The following is a 15,707-nucleotide window of genomic DNA, read 5'->3' on the forward strand; positions in this document are numbered from 1 at the left end:
CATTTCACATCCAGGAGAGCATTGGCTATGTTGCCAGGCATGCACTAAATGGTGTCATGCATTGTGTGCCTGTGTTGATCACAAAATTAAACAATTCATTTGCGAGCTCTGCAATGAAGGCTAATAAAAAGAGAATGTCATCTTATCCAAAGATATATCATCTTATACAGGGCTGTGAACCAAATTTAATATTTTTTAAAAATACTATTACATGTTTGAATTCTATAATTTTAAGTTTTTTTTTGTTATAAATAAATAAATAAACTTAATTGACTTTATTTTAATTGCTATTGGTCCTAGATTTTTTTATTTTCGGCTTTATAGAAAAAGTATGTCATCTTAAGCAGATCTCCCCTATATTACGTTCTTTTCCTTACGATTGTCAAACGGAACGTGAGATCGAAGTTCCATTGTGATAGCATGCATTGAATTTCTATGGCTGAACTCGTAAAAGTCAGGTGAAGCCCAAGCTGAAGTGTGTTTGTGATTCAGCCATATATCCCTTGTCCTGGTAAGTTTATAGTTGTAGAATGATTAAACCTGAATTGTTGGCAGTAAAATTTGTTATATCAGTCGAAGAGTGTCAAAGTAAATGGACCACGATCCGACACTCTGTTCGGTCTTATTTTCGTGCCAAAAATAGTGTGCCGAGTGGCTCTGGAGCTACAACTCCGGTACGATGGATTCACTTTGAATCCCTTAAATTTTAATACCCTACGTGAGGATTCCAGATAATTAACTAACATCGGAATCTGATAAAATAGAGGAGATAATAATTTGTTTAACTTTTAGTGATTGTGGTAATAATTATAACCAAAAACAACCCAATTTATCGAATTTGGAATTCATTGACGTGAGTACTGAGCCGCATATTCCCAAGAAAAGAACCCAAAACAGGCATATTGAAGAGCCTCTGGACAGAGTTCTCAAAGCGATAGAAAATAAGGAGGTGAGGAACCCGATGGAGCTGTTCATGCAAAACATCGCACTCCAAGTATCATAATTAAGTCCGCAAAGAGTTGTACGGTTCCAATCGAAGATACTGACCATTTTGGGCGAGGAAATGGCTGAGCACTTGGCTGGTACTCAAACATGAGTTTGAATTTCTTTTTTTTTTTAATGAATGTGATATTTTCTGTATTGTATTAACTGAAATAGATGCTGGTTCGGCATTTCTTGCCTGGTCCACTAACTGCGCTGAAAATTTATCTTGAAAATGGGAAGGATTCAAGTGTTCTTTTGTATTCTGCAAAAAATTGTGCAGCACGCAGCAGCAAAGAATTAGGGCTTTTGCGAGATCCATTTGAATTTCGAGAGGTTTTATCAGAACTCTCCAAGTGTCGACTAAAATACCAAATGTGCTTTCCACAATTCGCCTTGATCTCGAGAGTCTAAACAATCAAACAATTGATGATTCTATAGTGTTCATATGTATGTAATATGTATATGAATTATATCTTTTCCGCACCTTTAGTTAAAATCCCTTTGCTTGGTGGTCAAATAAGAACCTGTGAGTGAGTCATCAAATTATATCGGAGGCCAAATGCTTCGTCTCCCACAAGAACGAAGGGTAGACAATTTTCTGTGTTTGGCAATTCTTGGTCAGCAGGAACAAAAAATGACTTTGGGTTCCTTAGCTAAGCTTTGCCTAAGTTTGATTAAGAAAAAACAGTCGAGTCTATGTTAGATCCGTGGGCTCTAATGCTCACCACAATAAATTTGTATTGTTTTATAATTGAAATTGAAACTGCGGTACTTTCTTGGGGCAAATATTTGCACATGCTTTCCATCAACAGCTCCAAGACAGTTGGGAAAATTCCAGTTTGCCACAAAATCCAAAGAAACTTCCTTCCAAAAACTGGCATAACCAAGTCTGTAAAATGCTTGTTGATTGCCTGAATAGTCTGCATTATACACCATCTGACTGTTGTTTTTCCCATCAAAAATAGGAAAGATAGGTCCGCGCAACTAGCTCCCGTCGCAAGGAATCTGAAACAATCAGTGTCATGAAAATCTCAAAGTATGTTTATATTCAATCTTTTACCTTAAAGTCAAACAAAGTTTCTCCTTGGCACTTAAAGTATCATTTCGAAATAAATTAAATCTTGGCTGGACATCACTACGTATTTTTAAAAGTATACACTGGAAATGCTGACGGCTCTTCCGAAAGTACTCAAAAGAACTTAATTGGGAACAGTTCGAGTCTCTCAATCAGTGAAAAATATTCGCCATGTATCTTCCGAGTATGAAAAAGCGGGTGTACTTGAAAGCGTCGTATTTTTTGAGAAGCTCTTTTATTTTCTCAGACCCCTTGAAATGTCCAGACCTCCCTTGATTTTTCCAGACCTCCCTTGAAATCTCTAGACCTCTCTTGAAATCTCTAGTACTCCCTTGATTTTTCCAGACCTCCCTTGAAATCTCCAGACCTCCCTTAATTTTTCCAGACCTCCCTTGAAATCTCTAGACCTCCCTTGAAATCTCCAGACCTCCCTTGATTTTTCAAGACCTCCCTTGAAATCTCCAGACCTCCCTTGAAATCTCTAGACCTCCCTTGAAATCTCCAGACCTCCCTTGAAATCTCCAGACCTCCCTTGAAATCTCTAGACCTCCCTTGATTTTTCCAGACCTCCCTTGATTTTTCCAGACCTCCTTTGAAATCTCCAGACCTCCCTTGATTTTTCCAGACCTCCCTTGAAATCTCTAGACCTCTCTTGAAATCTCTAGTACTCCCTTGATTTTTCCAGACCTCCCTTGAAATCTCCAGACCTCCCTTGAAATCTCTAGACCTCCCTTGATTTTTCCAGACCTCCCTTGAAATCTCCAGACCTCCCTTGAAATCTCTAGACCTCCCTTGATTTTTCCAGACCTCCCTTGATTTTTCCAGACCTCCTTTGAAATCTCCAGACCTCCCTTGATTTTTCCAGACCTCCCTTGAAATCTCTAGACCTCTCTTGAAATCTCTAGTACTCCCTTGATTTTTCCAGACCTCCCTTGAAATCTCCAGACCTCCCTTGAAATCTCTAGACCTCCCTTGAAATCTCCAGACCTCCCTTGATTTTTCAAGACCTCCCTTGAAATCTCCAGACCTCCCTTGAAATCTCTAGACCTCCCTTGAAATCTCCAGACCTCCCTTGAAATCTCCAGACCTCCCTTGAAATCTCTAGACCTCCCTTGATTTTTCCAGACCTCCCTTGATTTTTCCAGACCTCCTTTGAAATCTCCAGACCTCCCTTGATTTTTCCAGACCTCCCTTGAAATCTCTAGACCTCTCTTGAAATCTCTAGTACTCCCTTGATTTTTCCAGACCTCCCTTGAAATCTCCAGACCTCCCTTGAAATCTCCAGACCTCCCTTGAAATCTCTAGACCTCCCTTGATTTTTCCAGACCTCCCTTGATTTTTCCAGACCTCCCTTGAAATCTCCAGACCTCCCTTGAAATCTCAAGACCTCTCTTGAAATCTCTAGACCTCCCTTGATTTTTCCAGACCTCCCTTGAAATCTCCAGACCTCCCTTGATATCTCTAGACCTCCCTTGAAATCTCAAGACCTCTCTTGAAATCTCTAGACCTCCCTTGATTTTTCCAGGCCTCCCTTGAAATCTCTAGACCTCCCTTGATTTTTCCAGACCTCCCCTGAAATCTCCAGAATTCCCTTGAAATCTCTTGACCTCCCTTGAAATTTTCAGACCTCCCTTGAAATCTCAAGACCTCCCTTGAAATCTCTAGACCTCCCTTGATTTTTCCAGACCTCCCTTGATTTTTCCAGACCTCCCTTGAAATCTCTAGACCTCCCTTGAAATCTCTAGACCTCCCTTGAAATCTCTAGACCTCCCTTGAAATCTCTAGACCTCCCTTGAAATCTCTAGACCTCCCTTGATTTTTCCAGACCTCCCTTGAAATCTCTAGACCTCCCTTGAAATCTCTAGACCTCCCTTGAAATCTCTAGACCTCCCTTGAAATCTCTAGACCTCCCTTGATTTTTCCAGACCTCCCTTGAAATCTCTAGACCTCCCTTGAAATCTCTAGACCTCCCTTGATTTTTCCAGACCTCCCTTGAAATCTCTAGACCTCCCTTGAAATCTCTAGACCTCCCTTGAAATCTCTAGACCTCCCTTGATTTTTCGAGACCACCCTTGAAATCTCCAGACCTCCCTTGAAATCTCTAGACCTCCCTTGAAATCTCTAGACCTCCCTTGAACTCTCCAGACCTCCCTTGATTTTTCCAGACCTCCCTTGAAATCTCTAGACCTCCCTTGATTTTTCCAGACCTCCCTTGAAATCTCCAGACCTCCCTTGAAATCTCTAGACCTCCCTTGAAATCTCTAGACCTCCCTTGAAACCTCCAGACCTCCCTTGAAATCTCCAGACCTCCCTTGAAATCTCTAGACCTCCCTTGAAATCTCTAGACCTCCCTTGAAATCTCTAGACCTCCCTTGAAATCTCCAGACCTCCCTTGATTTTTCGAGACCACCCTTGAAATCTCCAGACCTCCCTTGAAATCTCTAGATCTCCCTTGAAATCTCTAGACCTCCCTTGAAATCTCTAGACCTCCCTTGAAATCTCTAGACCTCCCTTGAAATCTCCAGACCTCCCTTGAAATCTCCAGACCTCCCTTGAAATCTCTAGACCTCCCTTGATTTTTCCAGACCTCCCTTGATTTTTCCAGACCTCCCTTGAAATCTCCAGACCTCCCTTGAAATCTCAAGACCTCTCTTGAAATCTCTAGACCTCCCTTGATTTTTCCAGACCTCCCTTGAAATCTCCAGACCTCCCTTGATATCTCTAGACCTCCCTTGAAATCTCAAGACCCCTCTTGAAATCTCTAGACCTCCCTTGATTTTTCCAGACCTCCCTTGAAATCTCTAGACCTCCCTTGATTTTTCCAGACCTCCCCTGAAATCTCCAGAATTCCCTTGAAATCTCTTGACCTCCCTTGAAATTTTCAGACCTCCCTTGAAATCTCAAGACCTCCCTTGAAATCTCTAGACCTCCCTTGATTTTTCCAGACCTCCCTTAATTTTTCCAGACCTCCCTTGAAATCTCTAGACCTCCCTTGAAATCTCTAGACCTCCCTTGAAATCTCTAGACCTCCCTTGAAACCTCCAGACCTCCCTTGAAATCTCCAGACCTCCCTTGAAATCTCTAGACCTCCCTTGAAATCTCTAGACCTCCCTTGAAATCTCTAGACCTCCCTTGAAATCTCCAGACCTCCCTTGATTTTTCGAGACCACCCTTGAAATCTCCAGACCTCCCTTGAAATCTCTAGACCTCCCCTGAAATCTCCAGAATTCCCTTGAAATCTCTTGACCTCCCTTGAAATTTTCAGACCTCCCTTGAAATCTCAAGACCTCCCTTGAAATCTCTAGACCTCCCTTGATTTTTCCAGACCTCCCTTGATTTTTCCAGACCTCCCTTGAAATCTCTAGACCTCCCTTGAAATCTCTAGACCTCCCTTGAAATCTCTAGACCTCCCTTGAAATCTCTAGACCTCCCTTGATTTTTCCAGACCTCCCTTGAAATCTCTAGACCTCCCTTGAAATCTCTAGACCTCCCTTGAAATCTCTAGACCTCCCTTGAAATCTCTAGACCTCCCTTGAAATCTCTAGACCTCCCTTGAAATCTCTAGACCTCCCTTGATTTTTCCAGACCTCCCTTGAAATCTCTAGACCTCCCTTGAAATCTCTAGACCTCCCTTGAAATCTCTAGACCTCCCTTGATTTTTCGAGACCACCCTTGAAATCTCCAGACCTCCCTTGAAATCTCTAGACCTCCCTTGAAATCTCTAGACCTCCCTTGAACTCTCCAGACCTCCCTTGATTTTTCCAGACCTCCCTTGAAATCTCTAGACCTCCCTTGATTTTTCCAGACCTCCCTTGAAATCTCCAGACCTCCCTTGAAATCTCTAGACCTCCCTTGAAATCTCTAGACCTCCCTTGAAACCTCCAGACCTCCCTTGAAATCTCCAGACCTCCCTTGAAATCTCTAGACCTCCCTTGAAATCTCTAGACCTCCCTTGAAATCTCTAGACCTCCCTTGAAATCTCCAGACCTCCCTTGATTTTTCGAGACCACCCTTGAAATCTCCAGACCTCCCTTGAAATCTCTAGACCTCCCTTGAAATCTCTAGACCTCCCTTGAAATCTCTAGACCTCCCTTGAAATCTCTAGACCTCCCTTGAAATCTCCAGACCTCCCTTGAAATCTCCAGACCTCTCTTGAAATCTCTAGACCTCCCTTGATTTTTCCAGACCTCCCTTGATTTTTCCAGACCTCCCTTGAAATCTCCAGACCTCCCTTGAAATCTCAAGACCTCTCTTGAAATCTCTAGACCTCCCTTGATTTTTCCAGACCTCCCTTGAAATCTCCAGACCTCCCTTGATATCTCTAGACCTCCCTTGAAATCTCAAGACCCCTCTTGAAATCTCTAGACCTCCCTTGATTTTTCCAGACCTCCCTTGAAATCTCTAGACCTCCCTTGATTTTTCCAGACCTCCCCTGAAATCTCCAGAATTCCCTTGAAATCTCTTGACCTCCCTTGAAATTTTCAGACCTCCCTTGAAATCTCAAGACCTCCCTTGAAATCTCTAGACCTCCCTTGATTTTTCCAGACCTCCCTTGATTTTTCCAGACCTCCCTTGAAATCTCTAGACCTCCCTTGAAATCTCTAGACCTCCCTTGAAATCTCTAGACCTCCCTTGAAATCTCTAGACCTCCCTTGATTTTTCCAGACCTCCCTTGAAATCTCTAGACCTCCCTTGAAATCTCTAGACCTCCCTTGAAATCTCTAGACCTCCCTTGAAATCTCTAGACCTCCCTTGATTTTTCCAGACCTCCCTTGAAATCTCTAGACCTCCCTTGAAATCTCTAGACCTCCCTTGATTTTTCCAGACCTCCCTTGAAATCTCTAGACCTCCCTTGAAATCTCTAGACCTCCCTTGAAACCTCCAGACCTCCCTTGAAATCTCCAGACCTCCCTTGAAATCTCTAGACCTCCCTTGAAATCTCTAGACCTCCCTTGAAATCTCTAGACCTCCCTTGAAATCTCCAGACCTCCCTTGATTTTTCGAGACCACCCTTGAAATCTCCAGACCTCCCTTGAAATCTCTAGACCTCCCTTGAAATCTCTAGACCTCCCTTGAAATCTCTAGACCTCCCTTGAAATCTCTAGACCTCCCTTGATTTTTCCAGACCTCCCTTGAAATCTCTAGACCTCCCTTGAAATCTCTAGACCTCCCTTGATTTTTCCAGACCTCCCTTGAAATCTCCAGACCTCCCTTGAAATCTCTAGACCTCCCTTGAAATCTCTAGACCTCCCTTGAACTCTCCAGACCTCCCTTGATTTTTCCAGACCTCCCTTGAAATCTCTAGACCTCCCTTGATTTTTCCAGACCTCCCTTGAAATCTCCAGACCTCCCTTGAAATCTCTAGACCTCCCTTGATTTTTCCAGACCTCCCTTGAAATCTCCAGACCTCCCTTGAAATCTCTAGACCTCCCTTGAAATCTCTAGACCTCCCTCGAAATCTGCAGACCTCCCTTGATTTTTCCAGACCTCCCTTGAAATCTCTAGACCTCCCTTGAAATCTCTAGACCTCCCTTGAAACCTCCAGACCTCCCTTGAAATCTCTAGACCTCCCTTGAAATCTCCAGACCTCCCTTGAAATCTCCAGACCTCCCTTGAAATCTCTAGACCTCCCTTGAAAACTCCAGACCTCCCTTGAAATCTCCAGACCTCCCTTGAAATCTCTAGACCTCCCTTGATTTGTCCAGACCTCCCTTGAAATCTCCAGACCTCCCTTGAAATCTCTAGACCTCCCTTGATTTTTCCAGACCTCCCTTGAAATCTCCAGACCTCCCTTGAAATCTCTAGACCTCCCTTGAAATCTCTAGACCTCCCTTCAAATCTCTAGACCTCCCTTGAAATCTCTAGACCTCCCTTGAAATCTCTAGACCTCCCTTGAAATCTCCAGACCTCCCTTGATTTTTCCAGACCTCCCTTGAAATCTCTAGACCTCCCTTGAAATCTCTAGACCTCCCTTGAAATCTCCAGACCTCCCTTGAAATCTCTAGACCTCCCTTGATTTTTCCAGACCTCCTTTGAAATCTCTAGACCTCCCTTGAAATCTCTAGACCTCCATTGAAATCTCCAGACCTCCCTTGAAATCTCTAGACCTCCCTTGAAATCTCCAGACCTCCCTTGAAATCTCCAGACCTCCCTTGAAATCTCTAGACCTCCCTTGAAATATCTAGACCTCCCTTGAAATCTCCAGACCTCCCTTGAAATCTCTAGACCTCCCCTGAAATCTCCAGACCTCCCTTGATTTTTCGAGACCTCCCTTGTAATCTCTAGACCTCCCTTGATTTTTCCAGACCTCCCTTGAAATCTCCAGACCTCATTTAAAATCTCTAGATCTCCCTTGAACTCTCCAGACCTCCCTTGATTTTTCCAGACCTCCCTTGAAATCTCTAGACCTCCCTTGATTTTTCCAGACCTCCCTTGAAATCTCCAGACCTCCCTTGAAATCTCTAGACCTCCCTTGATTTTTCCAGACCTCCCTTGAAATCTCCAGACCTCCCTTGAAATCTCTAGACCTCCCTTGAAATCTCCAGACCTCCCTTGAAATCTCCAGACCTCCCTTGAAATCTCTAGACCTCCCTTGATTTTTCCAGACCTCCCTTGATTTTTCGAGACCTCCCTTGAAATCTCTAGACCTCCCTTGAAATCTCTAGACCTCCCTTGAAATCTGCAGACCTCCCTTGATTTTTCCAGACCTCCCTTGAAATCTCTAGACCTCCCTTGAAATCTCTAGACCTCCCTTGATTTTTCCAGACCTCCCTTGAAATCTCCAGACCTCCCTTGAAATCTCCAGACCTCCCTTGAAATCTCTAGACCTCCCTTGAAATCTCCAGACCTCCCTTGAAATCTCCAGACCTCCCTTGAAATCTCTAGACCTCCCTTGATTTTTCCAGACCTCCCTTGATTTTTCGAGACCTCCCTTGAAATCTCTAGACCTCCCTTGAAATCTCTAGACCTCCCTTGAAATCTGCAGACCTCCCTTGATTTTTCCAGACCTCCCTTGAAATCTCTAGACCTCCCTTGAAATCTCTAGACCTCCCTTGAAATCTCTAGACCTCCCTTGAAATCTGCAGACCTCCCTTGATTTTTCCAGACCTCCCTTGAAATCTCTAGACCTCCCTTCAAATCTCTAGACCTCCCTTGAAATCTCTAGACCTCCCTTGAAACCTCCAGACCTCCCTTGAAATCTCTAGACCTCCCTTGAAATCTCCAGACCTCCCTTGAAATCTCTAGACCTCCCTTGATTTTTCCAGACCTCCCTTGATTTTTCCAGACCTCCCTTGAAATCTCTAGACCTCCCTTGATTTTTCCAGACCTCCCTTGAAATCTCCAGACCTCCCTTGAAATCTCTAGACCTCCCTTGAAATCTGCAGACCTCCCTTGATTTTTCCAGACCTCCATTGAAATCTCTAGACCTCCCTTGAAATCTCTAGACCTCCCTTGAAATCTCTAGACCTCTTTTGAAATCTCCAGACCAACCAACTCAACTGCAAAATATGGTCGGAAGAAATGTTCACACTACGGCAGATCTTGGAAGGACCTTCAAATCGATACCCACCATCTCTTTATCGATTTTAAAGCCGCGTATGACAGCATCTATAGGGAAGACATTTAACAAGCAATGTCTAGTTTTGGCATCCCTGTCAAACTTATCCGTTTGTGCAGAATGACGATGGAGAATGCACGCTGATATATCAAGGTCGGAAAAGATCTCACCGATGCGTTTGAAGTTAAACAAGACGATGCACTGTCATGCGATTTCTTCAACATCGTTCTGGAAAGAATTGTGCAAAACTCAACCGTCAACACTAGAGGCACAATCTTCCAAAGGTCCATCCAATTACTCGGATACGCAGATGATATTGACATAATTGGAAGATCAAAGCGTGATGTCAGTGGAGCGTTTTTGAGCATTGCGGCGGAAGCGAAGAAGATCGGTTTAGTGGTCAATGAGGGCAAGAGCAAGTATATGCTGTCATCAAAAAAGGACACTGAACAACGACGTCTTGGACAAAACGTCACCATGGACAGCTATAACTTTGAGGTAGTTAAGGACTTTGTCTAACTAGGCTCCGCTATTAACACAGACAACGACACCAGCGCTGAAATCAAACGAAGAATAACTCTTGCAAATCGCTGCTTCTTTGGACTTAGAAAGCAATTGAGAAGTAAAGTCCTCTCTCGAGCATGTAAAATCACCATCTATAAGACACTCATCATCCCGGTTCTCATTTATGGCGCTGAGGCCTGGACCCCGTCAAAGAAAGATGAGAGCGTCTTAGGATGCTTCGAGAGAAAAATTCTTCGGGTGATTTTTGGTACCGTACGCATAGATAGAGAATGGAGGAGAAGATATAACGACGAACTGTACGGGCTGTACAGCGACACTGACCTAGTTAGCAGAATGAAAGTCCAACGGCTTAGATGGCTGGGTCATGTATAGCGAATGGAGGGACGGCGCAGTAGAGGAAGACCGCGACTAAGGTGGCGCACCCAGGTGGGAGAGGAGAGTGGCTCTAAGCCTTACACTTGAGTTGGGAGCCACCTTTTTGGAGAAGATGTTAAGTGGTATTAGGTTTAAAAGCACTTCCAGTGCTGCGGTTGGTGTTGAGAGAAGTGCTCCTGTGATGCACATACCTGCTGGCCGCTGGACTTTGATGAGTTTACTTAGATTTACCATCTTGTCCAGTGCGGTCCACCATACGACAGCTCCATAAATGAGTATCGGTCTGATTACCGATGTGTATAGCCAGTGGGTTATTTTTGGGGAGAAGCCGGTTTTTAAATTTGTTTATTATTTCTGGGACATAATTAAAGACTTCATAGTACCCTTGGCATGATGGTTAGTGCGTTGGACTGTAATGCAAGGGGTCTTGGGTTCAATCCCTGCCTGTGTCACCTTAATTTAAAAAAATTAAGTTCTGCCTCTTGCGAGAAATTGACAATTCCTTCAAGAGTAATTCTTGTCATGAAAAAGAGCTTTCTCAAATTAGCCGTTCGGATTCGGCCTAAAATTGTAGGTCCCTTCCATTCCTGACAACAGTACTCGCACACAGGAATGGTTGAGAGTTGTAAGTCACTAGGCCCTGGTTCACAACGGACTGTTGCGCCATCCACCCCATTTGATTTGATTTTGAATTAAAGACTTCTCTTTTCATTTCATTCCTGGAATCCAAACAATTTTTCTTAAACAAAGTTGATTTTTCATTTTGGTACACTTTCATTGAATGCTTTTTTATAATGGAATCCACAAGAGTCTTGGAATAACCATTTGAAATAGCTACATCAAGTATGTACTCATATTCTTTTTTAAAATTTACTATAGATAGTGGGAGATTGACAATACGATGTGCCATGGAATGAAACGACGCGTGTTTACGTTGAATAGGGCAACAAGAATCAATAGTTATTATTCTTTTTGTACTAGTTGGCTTATGATATATTGCCACATCAATTTTGTCCAACTTTCTTGTCAGTTCCAAGTCTAAAAAGGCTAGTTTTTGTTCAAATTTCTGGTAAACTACCTTCAGCTTTCAATTTCATTTCAAGCTTTGCTTCATCAACAGGCACACTCGGAAAAAGAGACACAACATCATACGAAAACATCTTTTCACCTGGTTTTAAAACTAGGTTTTGTATATTTTTACAAAACTGTAGAGAATTTTTCACCGATGCACTTTTAATGGGATTTAAACAACTCATTTCCCGTACCAACTACTTAGCCACTTTGCTACACGCAGTATCTATGCTCGGAATTATGGGTCATAAAGAATTTCCCGGCTTGTGAATTTTTGGCAAACCGCGAATACCAGCAACTTTTGGGTTGGGTACAATTAACGAAAACTGCAATTTTTTGTTATTAAACACATCACTTATTTCTGTTTTAGTGTTTCCACTAAAACACCTCTCCTTATCCAGACGGCAGCGGAGGAATTCCCGCGATGGAATCAACGGTGGCGTCTACAGTTCCAGTAAGGTTGAACTACTTAGTGAACACCTTATAGGGCTTCTTCGACTTATTCGAAGCCCAGGCCTGTAAGGAGCGGTTTTATCCGGCTCCCCATCCTTGGAGTTATACTTAGGATCTGGCCCTCCAGGTTGGAGGTTGTGCGTCGGGGTGACTTCCTGGCCACGTAAAAGCTTTCATAGTTGCGAAGCACCAACAAGCCTCGGATACGGACGGATTTACTGTTGACAACCAACGCAAACGAATAAAGGACAACGAACTTCGGATATGCACGTGGAATGTTAGGTCCCTTAACAGACCACGTGCGGCAGAAGAATTAGCGGAGGCCCTAGAACGATATAAAGCAGATATCACCACCATCCAGGAAATACGATGGGATGGGCCGTCAAAAAGAGGATAAAAAACTGCGATATTTACTATGGTGACTGCTACCACGAAAACCAACAGCGCTAATTTGGATGCGGATTTGTCATCGGAGCCAGACTTAGGCAAGAAGTCTTGAGCTATAGGTGCATCAATGAGCGCCTCATGACCATACGCATCAAGGCTAAGTTCGGCAACATTAGCCTGATATGCGCGCACACCCCCACAGAAGAGAAAGACGACAACACCAAAGATCTGTTCTTCGAGCTCTTAGACAAAACATATGAGCAGTGCCCTAGCTACGATATTAAAATAGTCCTGGGCGATTTTAATGCCAAGCTAGGAAGGGAAGACATATTTGGTGGAATAATCGGGAAGAACAGCCTGCACGACAACACTTCCGACAATGGATTCAGGCTCATAGATTTTGCTGCGGGGCGAAACGTAATGGTAGCCAGTACGCGTTTTCCACACCTCAACATCCACAAAGGAACTTGGACTTCTCCAGATCAATCTACCGTCAACCAGATTGACCATATTGCGATCGACAACAGACACGCTTCCAGCATCATGGATGTACGAACTTTCCGAGGAGCTAACATCGACTCGGACCACTACCTCGTTGTAGCCAAGGTAGCACTTCGGATTTCCAGACCCAAGGCAAGACAGGGAGGTGCTGGGAGAAGATACAACGTCGAACGGCTACAATCGCCAGAGATCGCCAAATCCTTTTCCGACCGAGTGACAAGTAACCTCTCTCGAAGTTCTCTGCTGCCAACACAATGTATCGAAAACCAGTGGCAACATTGCCAAGATGCAATCAGAGAAGCCGCCTCTGATGTGCTGGGTTTCAAACAGCCACCAACAAGGAACCCCTGGTTTGATGAGGAATGTCGGCAGGCAAATGCAGCCAAACAACAGGTACGCAAAGCGGCGCTGCATAAAAGGACGAGAGCTGCTCGTGAGCTCTATGAGCAGAAGAGGCGAGAGGAACGCCGACTTCTCAGAAGGAAAAAGAGAGGGCATGAGAAGCATGCGGTCGAAGATGTTGAGAGGTATAAAAACAGGAATGAGGTTCGAAAGTTTTATGAACAGTTGAAACGAAATTCACAGGTACATAAACCTAGAACCGAAGGCTGCAAAGACGAAAGTGGAAACATCATAGTGGAACCGCAGTCAATGCTGAGGATATGGATTTACCACTTCTGCAGACTGTATAACGGCGACGAGTAACCGAATTTCGCTGTCAGGCAGGATGATGACCCATTCAACATAAACGATGAAAGCCAAAAATCCCGTCCTCCCGACTTAGACGAAGTAAAGATTGCCATATCTAAGTTGAAGTCTAATAAAGCCGCTGGAGCAGATGGCTTGAATGCCGAACTCTTTAAAGCAGCTGGGGATAAGCTGGTTAGGAGCATGCACCAACTTATCTGTAAGATATGGTCGGAAGAAAACATGCCCGATGAATGAAACCTCAGTATTGTTTGCCCGATCCTGAAAAAAGAAGACCCTCTAAACTGCACCAACTATAGAGGAATAAGTCTACTTAACATCGCCTATAAAATCTTCTCTGCCGTAATATGTGAACGTCTAAAGCCCATCGTCAACAACCTGATAGGTCCTTATCAGTGTGGTTTTAGACCAGGAAAGTCCACAGTTGATCAAATATTCACATTACAGCAGATCCTGGAAAAAACTCAAAAACACCAAATCGACACCCACCATCTTTTCATTGATTTCAGGGCCGCATATGACAGCATTACAGGGACGAGCTGTATAGAGCCATGTCTAGTTTTGGTATCCCTGTCAAACTCGTCCGTTTGTGCAGGATGACCATGGAGAATTCACGCTGCTCCATAAAGGCTGGAAACAACTTAACAGAACCTTTCGATGTCAAAAAAGGTTTTAGACAAGGTGATGCGCTGTCAATCGATTTTTTTAACATCGTGCTTGAGAGAATAGTGCAGAGCTCACACGTCAACACTAGAGGCACTATCTTCCAAAAGTCTGTCCAATTACTGGCATATGCTGATGACATTGACATAATCGGAAGAACTCAGCGTGATGTCAATGGGGCTTTTGCGAGTATTGAGGCAGAGGCGGCAAAAATGGGTTTAACGGTTAATGAGGGCAAAACAAAGTACATGCTGTCGTCTAGAAAGGACATACAACACTGACGTCTTGGTCAAAACGTCACAATCGACAGACGTAACTTTGAGGTAGTCAAGGACTTCGTCTACCTAGGCTCCGCTTTAAACGCAGAAAACAACACCAGCGCTGAGATCAAACGCAGAATAACTCTTGCTAACCGCTGTTTCTTTGGACTAAGAAAGCAATTGAGTGGTAAAGTCCTCTCTCGAGGGACCAAAGTGTTGCTATATAAGACCCTTATCATCCCCGTCCTGCTATACGGTGCAGAAGCATGGACCATGACAATAGCGGATGAAAGCACCTTGGGTCGCTTCGAGAGAAAAGTTCTTCGTGTGATCTACGGTCCCGTATGCATCGAAGGGGAGTGGAGGAGAAGATGGAACGACGAACTGTACGGGCTGTACAGCGACGTAGACTTAGCCAGAAGAGTAAAAGTCGAACGACTAAGATGGCTGGGTCACGTAGAGCGCATGGAAACCAATGCTCCGGCCCGGAAAGTCTTCGAATCCGCACCCACAGGACAGCGCAGTAGAGGAAGACCGCGGATCAGGTGGCGCGCGCAAGTGGAAGGTGACCTCACCCAACTTGGAGCGCGATACTGGAGACATCTAGCTAGGGACCGAGATAGATGGAGAAGTTTGTTGTTACCTTACCTTAAGTAAGTAAGTAAGTAAGTAAGTAAAGAATTCAATTCAATTCAAGAAGCTCCTGGAAGCTTCAGAACGCAGTATTCCTAATCCTAGTGATCCAGACAAACACACAAAATAAAAGTATGTATCTTCAAATAATCTATAGTAACAAGTCATTAACCGACATTTCACCCTATAGCTTCAAAAATTATTTCATCTACTCGTACTTGAATGAAAAGCCTCAAGTTGTTGTTTTTTTTTTTAGAATTTGTATCAATTTTGTTTATTATTTGAATGCAAATGTTTACCCATTTTATTAGATTTAAAATATATATATTAATTTATTTATGATTTTTGTTTTATACATATTTTAATTCTAATTTTGTATTAATATTATTATAAATTTTGTATACATATTTATTTGATTTCTATTTTGTTTTTTTTTTTTTTTTAATATTATCAATGTTTTTGTTTTTCTAATACTAAGCGTATATAGTCTCTTACAAAACTAACTTAAAATATA

The sequence above is a fragment of the Eupeodes corollae genome, chromosome 3, assembly GCF_945859685.1.
Source record: "Eupeodes corollae chromosome 3, idEupCoro1.1, whole genome shotgun sequence".
In the NCBI taxonomy this organism is placed as follows: domain Eukaryota; kingdom Metazoa; phylum Arthropoda; class Insecta; order Diptera; family Syrphidae; genus Eupeodes; species Eupeodes corollae.